An 11528-nucleotide genomic window follows, 5' to 3' on the forward strand; every position below is an offset into this window, starting at 1 on the left:
TGCTTACTGATTGAAAAATCAGGGGACTTGATTTGCCATTAAGAAGCTTTTGGTTCGTTGGTTGGATCTCTGACCATTAACAGAATTTACAGTTTAACTGAACCAGAGCTTCCATGAGTTCTTTTCTCCTGCAGTGCTTGTGTATGAATGAAATGATTGCAGTGAAACTAGTCATATTTACATGGGCCCACCAGCTCAGTCATCATAAGCTCAGTCAATCATAATAGCTAATAGGGAATTAAGAGGTCATTCTACAAAGAGGGAATGGGGCGCAGACTAAAAGGGTGTCATGTAGTATGGCAATGTCAAAATATACTCTTTACAGAGAAACAATCCATCGCAATCACTCATTATCAATCACTCAAAAGTAAGTCCTGCCTTGTGCCAAGTAATATCAGAAGGCACCATGACCCTGACTAGGATGAAGATATTATTTAAAAAGTCATTAATACATGTATAACAAATGTATTTATTATTCATGTTGTGTGGTCATTTATGTATGTAAAAAAATAATTGAATGTTTGTGTTAAAATATGCAACAGATGTAAAAACTATGTCTATAAAATAAACACATTTATATAAACATGATATCATGATGAAAATAATTAAATGAGCCATCTAATAATTGGAAGCTACAGTATGAATCTGAATTTGTTCATTACTGAACCCGACTGTAGTAAAGGTCACTAAAGTCAACTCTAAATATTTTATTTATGATCAAACATTATTAATTGCGCAGCACCTTTGTAGCAGCTCCAATAGAAGGGATTCCCCTCATTATTAAAATTAAAGCATTGGCAGGCCCAGCACCTTTACTAAAGCTGGCTGAAAAATATTTGCCCTCTGTTCGCAATAAATGTAAATTGGGCAGTTCCTGATGTTTTGGAAGTAAAATGTCTTGTACACGCATGGATATCGTGAATGGGGAAACACGGAAAAGATGCGCCAACACACAAAAGCAAGTTTTAAACAACACCCACGACTCACTCCTACCATCCTTTAAAGACTGAAAAGAGGTATGTGCCTGTCTAACCTGTTCGGGAAAGTTTTCTTAGAGGCCTAACTTGCAAATGAGAGGTGTAGTTTTAGTTTGCTTGATGCATTACCAGCTCAGCTGCAGTAAGTAAGAGTTAGTGTAGACGAAGTTAAGCGTTGTGTACCTGGACTGAGGCTCCGGGAGCCTTTTTATTACCTTTTTGGATAAGTTATTGTACTCATCCTTTCCTCAGCTTGCTGGTGACAACAGAAGGATGTTAACTTCAAAAGAAATGGGGATCAGTCTGCTATGGCTTTTTGTCTCAGTGCTGCAGGTTACCTCAGCAATAGGTATGTTTATACATTTCTACATTATTTTTGGGTAGACTTATGAAATTTGTACATAATTTGACTAAACTCTTTTAGGGATCTTCTAAGGAAGTTGGGTTTTGGCCAACCCATCCTCTGATAGTATCCTCTGATACTGTGGAGAAATAGAAAGGAAAACGGCATGTAACTAAACTGAACAGGTTTCTGGACTGAATGAACAGGTTATTAATAGGCTGCTGATTGTACAGTAGCTAAAAATGTGCTTGCTTTGAGTACTAAGTGCTGATTACGTTTGTTAATGATGTTAAACGTTGTAGCATCACACTTGAACCTCCTGAAACAATCTGTAAAACATTCACAAAGATCTAGAATAAGAGGCCACCAAATAATTATTCTAAACTAACAATACAAGCAAGTTGTGTTGGTGACCAGATTCAATTCAACTAATTCAAGCTCAAGCTAAGATATCTCATATATCAGATACCAGATTTAATACTGATGGATTTAAACATTGAAGTACTGGGTCTCCCATTACATGTTGATTTAAATCATAATTTAATATTAATTAGGTTCTAAAGTAGTGGTCCATCATGGAGCAAATCCCACCGTAAATCATCTGACATCTTAGCCTTCATTAGCCTGTGATACGAAACAAGTCATTGTTAACTTGGTACTTATTGCATTTCAATACTTACTTTTTTTTATTTTTTACCAAAACTATCCAAGCTAAAGAACAAAGCTAATAAATCAGTGATAGATACACAAAATAACCACATTTATAAAATAAAACCCTTTTTTTCCTTTAATAGATATTTTCTGTTTTAGAATTCCAAAATTCATGATCTAAAAAGGGTGTGTACTGGTAAAGGTTTTGTTTAGGCCAGTGAACATTAGAATAGTCAAAAACAGGGTTGGTAAGGGTTGCTAATTTGTCATCGTACAAACCTTACCTTAGTCCTACAGACGTCTGGTATTTTACATTAGATTTTTTTTTTTTACAACTTGCTACATATTAAGACTTTAAGACTTAATACTTGTAGCATCTTCTGAAAAATTTTACAATATTTTTCCAAGAAACAATAAAAATAAAACTAGATAATACTGATTAAAATATTTAAGGTTTAGATAAAGGTGTAACTCAGTAATTATTTAAATTTCTGAACAATAATGAATTTGAGTTTTCACCATGTGTGACACTTTTGGTTAAGGTCTTGGTTAGACAAGTGAATGTTTATGAATGCAGTATCATAAATCATCATAATTATGGTATATAAAATGTGTAACACAGCAAATGTGTGAAATACTCATTAAATCTTAAAAGGAAGTGTCTATCAGTCTATTTTGTGTTCAACAGTTTTTAAAATTAGGTGTGTACTACTAAAAGTTATATTTAGGTCAGTGAACATAAAATAGTCTAAAGATAGCCTGCTAATAAATGTGTACAACTTCAGTTGAAGCACCTATCACAGCCTTTTGAGCAAATTTAATACTGTGTACTTGTTGTAAGATTAAAGACATTAAAGCATTTAAACATTGTAGCTTGATAATCTTTGTCAAAACAATGCTTAAACCAGGTCAAACAACAATGTCAATAAACCGATAATAACAACATGTAAATAATGATAACATTTTAGAGGAAAATGTAATATTAAATTCCTCACAGTTTCATTCATCAGGTGTTTTAGGTTTTTAGATTCATGTTTACTGACACATTATGATTAATCAAACAATCAAAGTAGGTGTCTGGAAACACACAGAATTTTTTGGAGCCTTCAGAAAAATCCTGTGTACTTAAAACACTCTTAAAACAATAAAATTCATTATAATTTCATTAACATCAGTAAAAGAAAGTTGATACCTTTTTTGTTATTGCTTTTTGCTCAGCTCTCTCTTACGTCCTTGTATGTCATTTTAACCCAATATTAATAATAACCTTTAGAGTTCACTTCAAATTAGTCTGGTACACATTGTATTAACAGACCAGTGCTAACAGTGTGATGATAATATGCAAAAACCATAAAACCATAAAACCTCAAGCCATAATCCAAACAAAACAATTCCTTACTTCAGTGCCCTGAAGGGTGTATGTTGGTAAAGGTTTGGTTTTAGTTAGTAAATATTAAAATGGACTGAGCTGCTGATTTGTCACTATGGAGATGCGACCATTTTCATCATATCTCAGATCTTGTGAAGTTTTTAGTATTATTATATTAATGATTAAGTTTTAGAATAAGTGTGAGTAATATTGTCTTAGACTTCACTGTTTAGAACAGGGTGTGTACTGCTGAAAGTTTTGTTTAGGCCGAAGAACATTAGAATAGTCAAAAAGTTGTCCATTTCTTAGTCAAATCAGCAAAAGGGATTGACACAATGTTCCTTTATCTTACAATTTTTTTTTCTGTTTCTCCCTTAAGAATTGAACTACACCGTAATTCCACAGAATACCACCGTCAATGTCGGCAAATCAACCACCTTTCGCTGCGCTTCCCCAACAGCCAACCAAGCTGACAAAATGACCTTTCAGATCCGCCGCCCTGAACAAAACTACACTCTGACCTGCCCTGGGAACCAACTCAGATATCCATCAATGGTTCGAAATCTTACTGTTCCTCTCTCAAACACACCTTAATATTCGAGTCCAAATACATAGCAAGTGATTGTACCTATTATAAATCACTGTCATGATGAAGAGTCTTTTTAAATGTAAATAGAATGTGAAGTTAATGCTTTTACACCTCTGTGTTTTTCTTCCAGTCACTGTATGGACGATGTGATGAGACCAATTCCGTTGTCACTGCTACATGGGACGTTTCTAACATTGGAGGGGATTTTAATGGCACCATGTTGTACTGTCAAGCCCCCTTGCTGAATGCAACAACTGCATACCTTTTTGTTGAGGGTATGTTATTTAAACAAACTGTCCACAAAACTCATTTAGAATTTAGTATGCACTAAATAAACAAGGAAGTAGGAAGTAACCCTAAAAACAGTGGTCAGTTACGTCTATTTTACTAAATAACACTAAACACTACTTCTTCTTTTAGTTACATCTACTATTATAAAGCCACATTAACTTAAAATAAATAAAAATGAATAATATTAAAAACATACAAATGTGCTACTAACTAAACCATATATTAATTAAGGCTATATTAAATAGAGAAACTCTGAACATGATTTTAGCACTTTTTGTGGCTCTTTTAAAATGTATTAAGCTACAAATTAAGTATTAAGTTTTTTTTTAAGTAGTAAAAACTACGCATCAAGTATCTTTTTACTTTCTTTACAAAGTGGTGTATTATATTGCATTTGCGTCACTTTCACCTTCAAACAAACTAGGTGCAAACTAGGACCTGCAAACCAGTACATTTTTAACACACCCTTTGGAAAAGTCAGTATTGTCATCTCAAAAGCTGTCCTAAAACTTAGTGTCTTTAAATAATGTTTTCTAATGAAACTACTAAGCAGGGTTGTGAGGTTACCATAATGTTGACTTATTAATAATAATAATTAGAAATATTAAAAAAAAATTGTATGATTTTAAGGCAACTTTGCTATTTATACATTTAAAATTATTACTTTTATTATTATTATTATGAACTATTTTTAATATTAAGGAAATGTTATAAAAGCAATAAGCCACGAGAGGCCGTGCATTACTGTGATTTTAGCACGGGGATGACGTTTTTGGCACGACGCGAAGCGGAGTGCCTAAAACTTCTTTCCCCGTGCTAAAATCATAACAGTAATGCACGGCCTCGAGTGGCTTATTGCTTTTATAAAACGGCGGTCAACATAATACAACAATGTTTAATTCATAAATGTATTTATTGTGTATAAACTTACAATAAAGCATTCTTCCGCGACGCAAAATAGTTCGATTAAAAGTGTTGCTAGGCAACATGAGGGCGAAAATAACATTAATTTTTTCTATTCAGTGGCGTATTAATATGGAATGATGTGAGGTGGTCATAGGTGTGAGTTTATCGGGGATTTTACAACGGCTTCGAACGCGGCTCAGCCAATCAGATTTTAGGACCGGAACTATCCGTTTTATAAAAAGTGTTAATTTACATCAAAAATCATTTTGCAATTAGACTACATGCCATAGTCAATGATGGCCAAATTTTGATGAAACTATAGGTTTCAACATTGGCCATGGCACAGTCGATGCCAACTGTTCTTTATTTCTTTTTCCTTGTCCCTCTGTACCCTTCACTGTCCGTTTCACTGTATGTTTTGTCTTTTTCGTCTAGGAACTGGTAAGTACTACGCCATGCTGTTTGGCTGTGTCATGGGTGGCTTTTTCGGAATTCTGATTGTATTTGGTGCTACCTACTTCATCCTGAAGAGATCAGAAAAATGCCAGGAGTGTTTCAGTAAGTGCTTTTCCTCCATCATTTTATTTGCTGCTATAACAGTCACCACTCTTATAAGAAAGCTTTCCACAAGATTTTGAAGTGTGTCTGGGGAAATTTGTGCCCATTTAGTCAAGTGAGCATTTCTCAGGCACTGCTGTTGGACTAGAAGGTTTTATTCATAAGTGCAGACTACTGGAGTTCCTCCACACCAAACCATGTCTTTATTGTGGCACAAGGCTACACTAGACCTTCCCCACACTGTTGCCATGTAGCTGGAAGTTTTAAGTTTTGACTTTGTAATATTGCAGTTAAAATAACGAGAGGGTTAAATGAATCCTGCACAGCAATTTGTTAATTTTAACACTGGGATCAGTGTACAGGAACAAACACACATGACAGGGCTAGATCATTTCTGTCATACTTACCAGATTACGCTCCTGGTATTTTTATATACTTAAGCAATATCCAGATGCTTGATTCGCTCTATCTAGATAGTTGTTCTGATTTAACAATAGTTAAACAGATATTTACATTGTTTTAGTTTGTTTAGTTTGTTTAGAGCCTGTGTGCTTACTGTACAAACTGTCCACTGGGCTTATTTGGACTTTACTTTTTTAAATGATGTATTATATATGTATGGTTAGGACATATAGAATATTGGACCTGTTGTTTTGTAACACTGACTAAAAAATTGTTTTGTTTTTAATTTTAGAGGGCAAACCAGAAGACGAGGATCCGACTATTACAGTTACAAAAGACTACTAAACTGCACATGGTTATCTGGTTATTTAAGACATGATTTAAGCTCATGTTTGCACTCAAACGATTTACAAGGGAAAACACAGGTCACATTTAGGGATGTTTGGAGAATATACAACTGCAATAAGTTTAAGGGCTAAATAACTGTCTGAAAAACTTGTTGTCTCCATCCCAGTAAAGCTAATGTATTCTGTACATCTTTTGTTAGAATTAGATTAAACTTACTTATTACAAATTCTATGTATATACAATATAATTATCTATGCAAACAGCTGTTTATATCATAACTCAAACAAAGTGATTAATTTGTTAAGATGATTCAAGAGTAAAGTTCCGTAAGTTTTTGCACACTAAGGAAATCATACATTTGCACTAATTTTTCCAGACCAGCACTCAATGTCATATAGAAGTAATATTTATATAATATATTAATATATTAATATTTATTGAATTTGTATTTATAGTATAAATAATTATGTTACAAATGAAGTCAGTAGAGAAAATATATATCATGTGTTGCATGTGCGCCAGTATAAAATATACATTCATGGCATAAAATAACAATTATGGCATTTATGAACATTTATGTTCAGTAGAATTTGTCCTATCCATTAATTCTGATTGATGTCACATTATTAAGCAATATTTGAATGTAGATCAGATTAATGTGTGTATGAATGGGTGGGGTGTACAGTAACATCTAATATTACAAAATGCTCCTCTGCAAGATGATCTGACAATAAACCTTTCAAACTTTAAATACCCCAGAAAACAGGTAAAACCTGTTAAAAATGTGCCTGGTAAAAATACATGTTGCTTTTTGATAAGTCAACAGGCAAAAGTAAAACTGTACATTTTAAACACATTTTATACTGTAAAATTACATCCTGGCCATCTTTGGTTTCTGCTTTTTTTAAAACTCTGATTCGGCTAGTTGAAAAAACTGATTAACTTAATTTGCTGATAAATCTTATTGTCATCGACTCTACAAGCTCCACTAGAACTACTGTTACAGATTTTGGTTTGAAAAAAGTTAAAATTTTCCCACATTTGACTGCCTAACATTGATGATACTAATGCAGCCTCAACATTAGTAGCATCATTAAGAAGTGCTGTGATAATATTGCATACAATCCAATATACAGTCAATATTGTCCTGCTCACATTAAATCAGACCTAAAAAATAGAAGACTGAGAAGACCAACACCATGATTTCACTTGCAGTCAAAAGCAAGTTCCATACAGAAGCTGTAGATAATTATTTAAGCTTTTATGTAAATAGGTAGTCGGGACTTTCCTGTGAATGTTAACAAGCTGTCCTTTTGTTTATTTATGTCTAATTTTACTATGCAGACTTGTTTCAGTCAGAGTTTAGTTACAAACATTAAGCCCACTCCATATTAACATGATCAGGTGAAGGAATGTTGGTAAAACTAGGCATTAATGCACTACAATACGTAAAGCAGTATGTTATGAATGATAGGACTGAAATATATGCACCATTAATTACTAGTAAATAAATGCTCTGTTTTTATGCACTTTTCACCTTTTCTTAAGCTCTTGATCTCTGAAAATGCCACTTTAAATATTTTGTGAACATGTTATAGCTTAAGTGGCATTACAATTAAATCATGTAGCACTTTATTATTTCTAAATCTATTTACAGTCAAAATATACAGGTTACTAACTTTATTAAACACAAGTTTTGTCAGATGATTTCTGTGCTATGTTTACTTTTACTGTACATGAAATATGTGAAAAGATGTGCTATGTTTGTAGAAACTCAATAAAAGTGATAGTTAATGTTTGCCTGGTTTCACACATCCTCCTTTGCTAAGTAATAAGTTCAGCCTGAGAAAAAAAAAAAAAGAACTGAACTTGTTATTCCAAAACCATGGAGATTGGCATACAGTTTACAGGCTGTCAGAGAGTTAACTTAACTAGTTACACAACCTAAGCAGTAATAACTGCAACCAAACTCTTTTATAATATAATTTTAGTTTTTATATCATTTTGGAAGAATTTCCGTCCATTCTTATTTGCAGAGCTGCTTTAAATCAGACGTTTGTTTACATATTTGTCACACAAATTGGTTTCATGTACTCATTCAAAATGTAATATTGACAGAATAACTTGAGATAATGCAAAGCACTTTTCCTTTTTTTTAATGGCCATTTCATTAATTGAAGGGAAAACATTTTTATTTAACATGTTCTTGTTGTGTAATTCTATGTTTGCTTTATGTCATATTGGACCATGTGTCAACTAATCAGCCCACAGAACATGATACGGCTTGGGGGTAAGGTGTTTTGGCAAATGTGAGACATGTATTACGTTTCTCTGAGTCAGCACTGGTTTTTGCTTTTCATCTCTAGCATGGATACCATTTTTACCCAGTCTCTTTCTGATCAAGAAATTATTAGAAAAAATTAGTTGTTTAAATTTTTGTGATATTAAGTCAGACTCTTGATGTTTTTTCTTGGACAGCCAGTCACTTTCTTTGTTTAGATATAATAGTTTACACTCTGGTTTGCTAAAGTCCCAGAAAGTTAAAATAGTTTACCTCTACTTGTTGAGATCTTTTAGCCAAATTCAAAATGCTGGAGATGTTCTATTTAAGTGATGTTGAGAATCAACAGCGGTGGCAATAATTTAGTCATTGTTTATTATATGCCTTTATTATATGAAATGACTTTAAAAATGCTATTTATGTTAATAATGGCTGTCATTTTCTTCGACATCAGAATGGGGCAAATACCTTTCAAATGAAATTGTAAATAGTTTAACATAGCCATATCATAGCCATAATATAATCACAGCTACCTCATTAATACTACGCTGCAGAAACTATTCTCCTCATAATGTTTTGTTATTATGTATATTATCACCTGTTGGAAGTGAAGCATCTGTGACATTTCCGGGGCTTAAACAAGCATCTGTTCACATGACACCAGTGTAGCTCCAAGGATTTGTAAATGATCTCCTGGAGCACAACGTTCTACCTAAGGTTATCTCCCTTATACACATGTCCTGCTACAAAACCTACAGTGGCATAAGGGTGATAGAGGTAGGATCTTCTAACAGAGATACAGTATTATTCTCTGTAGGTATTTTGTATTAATCAGTTCTGTTAAAGTGATTCAGGATAAAGGAATTTTGTAATCCACTGCTGTGATCTGTTCTCTAGTCTCTTTTAGACAGTATGTGCTCTCCCAGAGCTCCAGTAAATCATCTGTTTCACGTCTCATGTTTTATTCGACCACAGCTCGGTAGGAAAGGTTTTTAGATCTTTTTGAATTTAGTTTTATGCTTTATTATACTGCTGCCTGTTTTGCTTAAAAATCTAACTGTTTCAGAGGAAAGAACAGAAAACGTGTTTACCTGTTTACAAAAAAATCTAATGGTCATGAAAATATTAATCAAAAGTGTTTGGATAATTCCTCTTAATTATTAGGATCAGGTGTTTTGGGCATCCCCATTGCTAGCTGATACCAAATCTATATAAATCCATGGGGAAGGCTCTTTTTTGCACCTGTGTGTCTGTGGACCTGTGCAAAAAAAAAGAGAGTTTGATGAGATTGCTGTGAAGGAAAAAAATGCTGCTTTCAACCCAACTTGACTACTTGACTACAATAAATTGGAATATTTATTGTGATCCAGGCACTGACCTCACACTGCATGTGCAAAAATCACAGAGTGGTGTCTGTTATAGCTGTAATGGGGAAAACTCCATATTAATGTTCATGGATTTGACACCTTTGGCCATATAATGAATTGTGTCGTAAGCTTCTGGAACGTGATGACAGTGATAACAAATGTGAATAAGCTTTAGATAATGTACTTCTAACCTGCTTAAATAGAACAAATACGCTTGAAACCTGAGGTGGCTTGGAAATATTTCAATACATTTCCTGACTTGTAATGCTTCATTATCTGCTGTATAGAGCTTCATACACTTTGGCCTTGTAATTCTTGTGGTCAGTGTAATAGGTGCAGTCAAGCAAGCCCTAATTATATTTAACAAGAAATTAGAAGCCCATGGCAGTTTAATAGCTTTATAAAACTTTCCACACCAACAAGTTCATAATCTAAGTGACAGTTTGAATTTAACTCTGACATAAACTTATGACATAAAGTGGTTCATAAGAAATTGATAAATGGTTTGTTTGACGAAAAAGATTGTGAAAAGACATAAATGAATTACCACCATTACAAGTGTATGTAAACATTGTAGGAAAATGAGAAAGAAGGAAATTAAATCAGAGTTAAAAATGTAGTCTTTTATAAATCTGATGTTAGTTGTTGTATGTATACACAATAAGGAGGAGTTCTGATCCAAGGTAAAAGGAAAGACAGAAATGTCTTTGTGCATTTCCATCGTTGCATCGATCTCATTACTACGCACCCTCTTTCTGAAGGCCATCACATCCTGTGGAAGGGTAAAAAACCTTTTCTCTTTCTTTTTTATTGTTACAATTCTTATTATTCTTATTTTAATATCATCATTCTTATTATTCAGCTGGGCAGCATTTTGACAGTGTGTCTGGACATTAAATAAGCCGAATGAAATTTGTTCCTTTCAGAGAACGTATATATAAAACGAAACAGAGTTTAAAATGGCTGTTTTATTATTTACAATAACAAAATAAGACTGAGAATTCATCACATCTGTAAAATGTACTTGTGGGTGGAACAGGGTGGTGGTGAAGTCACACCTTTAGTGCTGGTGTGGGAGGTGAAACAAGTTTTATACATAAAACTATATCTGTAATGTATATTTACTGATATTTACGATATACGTGATGATAGTGACATGTTTTTATAAGAAGAATAATGTACTTAATGGGACAAAATAACATTTTTGAGATCAAACATATTGAGGGGAAGGTTATCGTACTCTACAAGTGTGTTCATACGTACAGTTTAATGGCAGCCTCATTACTGCAACATCGAAGAACTTAATAATATTTTTGTCTTTGTATTTTATAATGGTGTTTGAATTTGTGGCCTGGCATTCTTCTTCCTAGTTAGAGATCATGACTGATAAAGATGATTAATGCTTATATTGCTGATGAATTCTCTGTGGCCATACAAATAGAGCAG

This window comes from Trichomycterus rosablanca, chromosome 23, assembly GCF_030014385.1.
Source record: "Trichomycterus rosablanca isolate fTriRos1 chromosome 23, fTriRos1.hap1, whole genome shotgun sequence".
Lineage (NCBI taxonomy): Eukaryota > Metazoa > Chordata > Actinopteri > Siluriformes > Trichomycteridae > Trichomycterus > Trichomycterus rosablanca.